The 8,675-nt window shown below is 43.5% G+C and overlaps 1 long non-coding RNA gene across 1 annotated transcript; it reads left to right on the forward strand.

Annotated features, from left to right (window-relative positions):
* Positions 1-421: 421 nt before the first annotated feature.
* Positions 422-3,868, forward strand: LOC121004715. The gene is made up of 3 exons (XR_005779818.1): positions 422-572; positions 2,904-2,927; positions 3,809-3,868. It is a non-coding gene; the product is annotated as an uncharacterized LOC121004715 (long non-coding RNA).
* Positions 3,869-8,675: the final 4,807 nt, after the last annotated feature.

Genomic DNA, 8,675 nt, shown 5'->3' on the forward strand with positions numbered 1-8,675 from the left:
GGTCGGAGATGAGATCTCAGGCCTCTAGGGATCCGTTTGTTTTTATAGTATTCAGTAAGTGTGCTGCAGTGTAGTTCCCAGCCAATGAGTCGCTTTCGGTCACGTTCATACTCACGGATTTTCATCTCGTGGTTTGGTATGTGCAGGAACTCATTAGGTAGGTTAACCCTGGACACTATACTCTCTGCTGTAGTGGTATCATACGAGAAGGTATTCGTCATGCTTGTATGGAGGTGCTGGTATCCCACAGTAAATACGTAATCTGTAGAGAAATGAGGAACCGCACTCTGTTTAGAAGTAATATCACCGGTGCCAATCAAGGGCTTATAAGGCCGTATCCAAATGATAAAAATTACAGACTAGACAGGGTCTATCGTTGGAAGGGAAACCAGCAACAACAGTTCTATCGAGGATACAGACATCAACACTACTCTGGCTCTTCGGACAGCGACAGATCCGGGCACTACGAAGCGCGTTTTTTAGGCAACGCCCCAAGGAGGGGCAAATCAAGAAGAGGAGGACCAGGAGGGGCGGGAGGAAATCAAGAAGGACGCATCCAGACTCGTTCCCAGGTAAGGAGGACAACCTAGTCGTTAACATTTCATCTTCCAACCTATCACCAATAGAAATCACGGTTCTACAGAAAGGTTTATCCTTTTGTCCCACACCTACGTTTAACACGTTCTCGTTAGAACAGGAATTACAAAAATTTTATCGAACTGTGAGACTTAAAGCCCATTTCCAGGAGCTAACACCGGAACGACCGACCATTACCATTTCGCCGGGACCCCTCTCCATCCAAAACCTGGGACTCAGGAACAAAAGTTCCTTTATGCCCCCTAAAAACAAACATCCCATTGAGACGTATATTTCTCTTTCCCAAAAACTGGTAGGCGACATCCTTATGGCTAACACTGAGGGCCACTATAGACATTCCAATAACTTATCTCAGGAGGAGAAAATAGCATTGAGCTCATTACAATCTAATAAAGATATAACCATTAAACCCGCGGACAAAGGTGGGGCTCTTGTTGTCATGGACAAGAGGGACTACCTTGCAGAGATCAACAGACAGTTATCCGATACCGACACATATGAAGTATTGCCAAGAGACCCTACGCCACAGATACGGGAATTAATTTCCTACACTATTGATGCATACTCGGTATTGGGTATCTTAGACCCCAAAACTGCCAGTTTCCTAACCAAACAAGATCCCATCACTCCGGTTTTTTATACACTACCAAAAATCCATAAAGACCTTACTAAACCTCCAGGGCGCCCTATCGTAGCCTCCACCGAGTCAATCCTCTCTCCCCTAGCAATTTATTTAGAAAAAATTCTGACCCCCTTGATTAAAACATCAAAATCTTTCATTCTAGACACTTCTGATTTCTTACAAAAATTAAAAAATACTGATGTCCCAATAGATTGCCATTTACTTACATTGGATGTAAACAGCCTCTATACTTCAATCACACATGAGAAAGGCATACTGGCCACAGCTACTCTCCTCAGTAAACATTCCACCTTAAGTAACCTACAACAGGAATGCTGCCTGAAACTACTTGAAATTGTATTGACAAAAAACTTTTTTCTATTTGGGGACACTTACTATGGCCAGAGGAGGGGTACCGCCATGGGGTCTAACGTGGCCCCGCCCTACGCAAATGCGTTCATGATTAACTTTGAGGAAGATCACGTCTACACACATCCCCTGTTCCAACAACACGCCCACATATGGCTTCGTTTCATAGACGATATTTTTTGTATCTGGAAGGGACCTACCTCCACCATAGACAGCTTCATTCAGGACCTGAATCACATCCATAACGAACTAGGATTTACCTCACACATCAGTCAAGAGGAAATCAGTTTCCTCGATACCCTAATCCAAATTGATCAATCCGGATCTCTCAGTATAGATCTGTACCATAAACCCACGGACCGAAATAGCCTTCTCCTCTACAACAGCTGCCATCCTAGAGCCACGAAAAAATCATTACCACGGTCCCAATACACACGGGTAAATCGGATCGTTACAGACACCACCACTAAAAACACTAGATTCGAGAACATGACCGACAGGTTTATACAAAGAGGCTACCCGCCGGTAATTCTGAACAAAACTCTCCTGGATCTAAAAAACCCACTCACGTTACCGGAAACAAAACAGGACAACTCTAATAGGATAGCATGCGTAACCACTTACCATCCCCTTATGCCCAAAATACAGCAGGCCCTCAAAAAGAATTGGTCACTACTATCCAAGGCTTATCCGGACATCAAAGAGTTCCAACAATATCCGCTGACTTGTTATAAAAGACCACCTAACATTAAGGACAAATTGATTAAAGCGGATGTAGGTAGCTTTACAAGACCTTTAAAACAAACCTTCCTACGCAGTAAACGACAAGGGACATATCCGTGTTTACACTGTGCCCATTGCTCCAGTGTTATTAAAGGCGAATACGCCACACACCCACGCACCGGAAAAGCGATGGCAATTAGAGGATTTTACACCTGCGAATCAAGCTTTGTTGTTTATTTAATAAAATGTCCATGTGGCCTCGGATACGTCGGCGAAACCACACAACACATCAGGGACCGGATAAGCAAACATAAATCCACGATCAGATTAGGCCATACCTTCCTCCCTATACCTCACCATTTCATTGAAAAGAAACACCAAATTTCTCAATTACGTTTTCAAATTTTGGAGCAAATTGACCAGCCGAGGCGAGGAGGAAACCGGACGCTCCTCCTTAGGCAAAGGGAAGCTTTCTGGATCCATAAACTGGGGACATTAACACCACACGGATTGAATCGCGAATGTGATTTCTTTATAAACTTGTAAAAATGTTGATGTTTGTTAACATATGTGTCTCTCATTTTCTCTACAGACGCACTGAAATTGTCCACAGCGGGTGAGGGTGATGTATTGGCCTCTGCTCCCCTTGTTCCTTTTCCCTTTCCCCCTGCCCTTTCCTTCCCCTACCTAGACTGTATCTATACCCTTCTGTCTAATTAAGACAATGTTATCTACATATCCTCTGGACCTAATAACTACACATGTACATACGTTTAGAATATGCCACAAAACAGCCTCATATTACGCTATTTAGCGTTATCCATAGGTCACGACAGAATGTATTTAGCTCCTAGTTATCCCCAGATCATAATAGATACTATAGGTAATGTAGGTGTTACTTGCAGAATACCTTAATGTACTATGCATATTACCTGTCATACCCATGAGGCCAACCTCCTCCTCTCCCTTTCAATATCCCTAGAAAAAACTTATGTCACCTCCCCCCACTACCTCCTTAATGATCTATCACCATTCCATATCGTTATGACTCATTCCCCCCCCTTTATTATCACTCTTTTTCCAGACCAACATGGTTATATGTATAGATTGGATCCCCCTCCAACCATACTCCACCATCCCATATTGCATATATCCAATCATACACAGTATGATATAATGTTTGGGTATGTTTGCGCAGTGGAACGCATAAACGCATTAACTCCGCCCCCCCTAACATAGTGTGGAACGCATGAAATTCATTACATCCGGCCATGTGACCGGAATTATCAAGATCCACGCTCCAGCCGAGACTTCCGCCCTTTGGAACGCATGTTTGCGTTCCATATGACACATGACTTCCGGTCAGATGACCAGAATCACCGGACAGCGTGCTATTTAAAAGAGCGGCTTCTAACACACACACTCCTGCATCCAGCGCCCAGACCAACCTATACCCAGCACACAGGTAGATAACAGTCTCTAATCCTTTCTCCACAGGTTACCTTTGTGAAATTCGATCCACTAACCTCTTGGATCCAGTATGCTGCGTCCATGTGACTCATGTGTATCTATTCCTGTGTATCTTTATGTCTGGATGATGCTGCTCAGGGAACTGTATAGTCTTTTTCTTGCTATGCCACAATAATGTGTGCCATACATCTATGAATATGTGAATCCGTGAATAATGTCCACATGCCCACATGACATCCCTTATGGAATATACAACGGGTTGCTATACCTGATATTTTGGTCTTGCTTTTGCTATGCCACAACTAAGTATGCCATAAATCTATGAATATGTGAATCTATTTATCTGTGAATGCTCACATGCCCACACGACATCTCTTTATGGGATATACAATAGGTTGCTATACCTGATGGGCTTTGTTTGTGCATTTTTCATGATTTTGCACACATAGGTGTCTTCAGTAACCCCCTGGACATTTTTCACTCTGCTGTGATAACACTATGAAATTTTGCTTGTAATCTATTTATTTATTGTTCTATGTTATTTTGTTAATTTTGTGACTTCATGCTCTGCCTTCCATTTATATGAAAAATATTATAATATGTATATTCCAGATAACATGACCACTGATGAAGGTCCTCCGTGACCGAAACGTCTGGTCAGAAAAAATCTGTCATTCCTTATTTTTTACGGGCATATGGATGATGCAGAAAACATGAATAATTAAAATAAAAAATTATTTGAATTGCAAAACCTACGGACTGAGTGCCTCAAAAATTTTTTATCATTTGGATACGGCCTTATAAGCCCTTGATTGGCACCGGTGATATTACTTCTAAACAGAGTGCGGTTTCTCATTTCTCTACTGATTCTCTGCTATGACATGAAGACTGATTCTGCGCTGACATAAGGCCAGATTCTCTGTTACGGGACCTCTCTCCTCTGCCTGGGTGCCTGGGCCTAAATGTGTGACAGTGGCCTGTTCCAGTGGTGGGTGACGTGAAGCCTGATTCTCTGCTATGACATGAAGACTGATTCTGTGCTGACATAAGGCCAGATTCTCTGTTACGGGACCTCTCTCCTCTGCCTGGGTGCCTGGGCCTAAATATGTGACAGTGGCCTGTTCCAGTGGTGGGTGACGTGAAGCCTGATTCTCTGCTATGACATGAAGACTGATTCTGCGCTGACATAAGGCCTGATTCTCTGTTACGGGACCTCTCTCCTCTGCCTGGGTGCCTGGGCCTAAATATGTGACAGTGGCCTGTTCCAGTGGTGGGTGACGTGAAGCCTGATTCTCTGCTATGACATGAAGACTGATTCTGTGCTGACATGAAGCCAGATTCTCTGCTATGGCATGAAGAGACTGATTCTCTGCTGACGTGAAGCCAGATTCTCTGCTATGGGACCTCTGTCCAATTGATATTGGTTAATTTTTATTTTTTTAATTTTTATTTTAATTCATTTCCCTATCCACATTTGTTTGCAGGGGATTTACCTACATGTTGCTGCCTTTTGCAGCCCTCTAGCTCTTTCCTGGGCTGTTTTACAGCCTTTTTAGTGCCCAAAAGTTTGGGTCCCAATTGACTTCAATGGGGTTCGGGTTCGGGACAAAGTTCGGGTCGGGTTCGGATCCCGAACATGAACATTTCCGGGAAGTTCGGCCGAACTTCTCGAACCCGAACATCCAGGTGTTCGCTCAACTCTAGTGGAAACCTATCACAAGCAGGAGGCAGTAGAGACAGGCTGAAGCTGCATCACATAGTAACACTGAGACTCTGCAGAGCGAGTTCAGAGACAGAAGTTTTATTAATGATCTATAACTGGCTACATTTACATAAAGCCCAAGAGCAGAGCAAGTGCAGTGTCATGGGTCTCCACCTCCCTCCCCCCAGCAGGGCCATATTTACAACAAGGCGCATAAGGGCACATGCCTAGGGTGTCAGGATGGAGGGGGAGAGGCATTTCACTGAGGAAACTAATGATTTATGTTGATTCTTTCATCTTAGTGCTGCTTCTAAGGTCTCCTTATCACAAACATTAAGCCGGCGCCTGTATCAGTACATATGGGGGTCCCCAGACTCCTCCACATGGCACTGCACAGAAAACCTGCAAAGGAAACCAGTTACAGCGGGGACTGTAAAACAGACTGGGGGTGAGTGGGACACCAGCAAGACCACTACAGAAATGTACAGCATCAGCGGAGGAGAAGATCCTGTTGGGACAAGGCTCCCGCCCCCTCCAGGGGCCCCACAACGTCTCCAACTTCCATGAAACCCAATGGCATCTCACACCTTGTAGCTGGAAAATGCACATCAGGCAGTATCTCACATGACACACTTAGGTACACTGGACTCAATTGATAGTATCTCACATGATAGGCTTAGATACTCTTGGCTCAGCAGACAGTATCACACACAATTGCCTTAGATACTCTTGGCTCAGCAAACAGTATCACAAGGGTAGACTTACAGCTCATCCGATAGTATCACACATAATAGGCTTAGATACATCCTCTTAGGAGGCAATATAGCTGGAATAATCTACAGTATAGACATAATGTAAAAACACGTAAATACTCTAACCTGTAAAAAGTTTGTGCTTTCCCCCCCCCCCCAGTGTTAGAACCTGCCGCCTGTGGAGCATTAGATGAATAGAGAAGACGCAGGTCTAATAACGCATCGTATCTAATACTTTATTAATCTGTACAATACACAACAAATCGCCGTCAGCTCCGGATTACAGGACAGCTTGACGAGTGGCGAATCCTCCAGGCGTCAATGAGGACAGAAGTCATATGTCATTATGTGATATACTGCCCTCTAGTGACCATTCACTGGAGCTGCACACATTCATTTTATAGATGAGGGCCAAGTCACTTAAGGGACCCTTAGGGCTGGACATCTCCTCAGACAAGATGCTAAGAATTATTTGTGGTGAACCGCTAAGAAAATGTTATAGATAATGGAGAAACACTAAATTAAAAAAGTACCTAAAAAGTTGCAAAAACTTTCAATATACTGTACGGTCATTATTAATATGTAGTTCTGTGGGCACAAACTTTATAATAGAAGTCACTTTGTAACAATACTATAAAACTAATCCTGTGACTCCTCCAACAGAATAGTGAGTGCAGCTCTGGATTATAATGCAGAATGTACTGTAACTCAGGATCAGTACAGTATAAGTAATGTAATGTATGTAGACAGTGACGTTGCCAACAGAATAGTGAGTGCAGCTCTGGAGTATAATATAGGATGTAACTCTGGATCAGTACAGGATAAGTAATGTATGTACACAGTGACTTTACCAGCAGAATAGTGAGTGCAGCTCTGGAGTATAATACAGGATATAACTCAGGATCAGTACAGGATAAGTAATGTATGTACACAGTGACTGCACCAGCAGAATAGTGAGTGCAGCTCTGCAGTATAATACAGGATGTAACTCAGGATCAGTACAGGATAAGTAATGTATGTACACAGTGACTCCACCAGCAGAATAGAGTGTATACACTCACCTAAAGAATTATTAGTGCCCCCATACTAATACGGTGTTGGACCCCCTTTTGCCTTAATTCTACGTGGCATTGATTCCACAAGGTGCTGATAGCATTCTTTAGAAATGTTGGCCCATATTGATAGGATAGCATCTTGCAGTTGATGGAGATTTGAGGGATGCACATCCAGGGCACGAAGCTCCCGTTCCACCACATCCCAAAGATGCTCTATTGGGTTGAGATCTGGTGACTGTGGGGCCATTTTAGTACAGTGAACTCATTGTCATGTTCAAGAAACCAATTTGAAATGATTTGAGCTTTGTGACATGGTGCATTATCCTGCTGGAAGTAGCCATCAGAGGATGGATACATGTTCTCATTCTGTTTACGCCAAATTCGGACTCTACCATTTGAATGTCTCAACAGAAATCCAGACTCATCAGACCAGGCAACATTTTTCCAGTCTTCAACAGTCCAATTTTGGTGAGCTCGTGCAAATTGTAGCCTCTTTTTCCTATTTGTAGCGGAGATGAGTGGTACCCGGTGGGTTCTTCTGCTGTTGTAGCCCATCCGCCTCAAGGTTGTGCGTGTTGTGGCTTCACAAATGTTTTGCTGCATACCTCGGTTGTAACGAGTGGTTATTTCAGCCAACGTTGCTCTTCTATCAGCTTCAATCAGTCGGCCTATTCTCCTCTGACCTCTAGCATCCACAAGGTATTTTTGCCCACAGGACTGCCGCATACTGGATGTTTTTACCTTTTCACACCATTCTTTGTAAACCCTAGAAATGGTTGTGCGTGAAAATCCCAGTAACTGAGCAGATTGTGAAATACTCCGACCGGCCCGTCTGGCACCAACAACCATGCCACGCTCAAAATTGCTTAAATCACCTTTCTTTCCCATTCTGACATTCAGTTTGGAGTTCAGGAGATTGTCTTGACCAGGACCACACCCCTAAATGCATTGAAGCAACTGCCGTGTGATTGGTTGACTAGATAATTGCATTAATGAGAAATAGAACAGGTGTTCCTAATAATACTTTAGGTGAGTGTAGCTCTGGAGTATCAGTGACTGCACCAGCAGAATAGTGAGTGCAGCTCTGGAGTATAATACAGGATGTAACTCAGGATCAGTACAGGATAAGTAATGTATGTACACAGTGACTCCAGCAGCAGAATAGTGAGTGCAGCTCTGGAGTATAATACAGGATGTAACTCAGGATCAGTACAGGATAAGTAATGTATGTACACAGTGACTGCACCAGCAGAATAGTGAGTGCAGCTCTGGAGTATAATACAGGATGTAACTCAGGATCAGTACAGGATAAGTAATGTATGTACACAGTGACTTCACCAGCAGAATAGTGAGTGCAGCTCTGGAGTATAATACAGGATAAGTAA

This window comes from Bufo bufo, chromosome 6 (assembly GCF_905171765.1).
Source record: "Bufo bufo chromosome 6, aBufBuf1.1, whole genome shotgun sequence".
NCBI classification, from domain to species: Eukaryota; Metazoa; Chordata; class Amphibia; order Anura; family Bufonidae; genus Bufo; species Bufo bufo.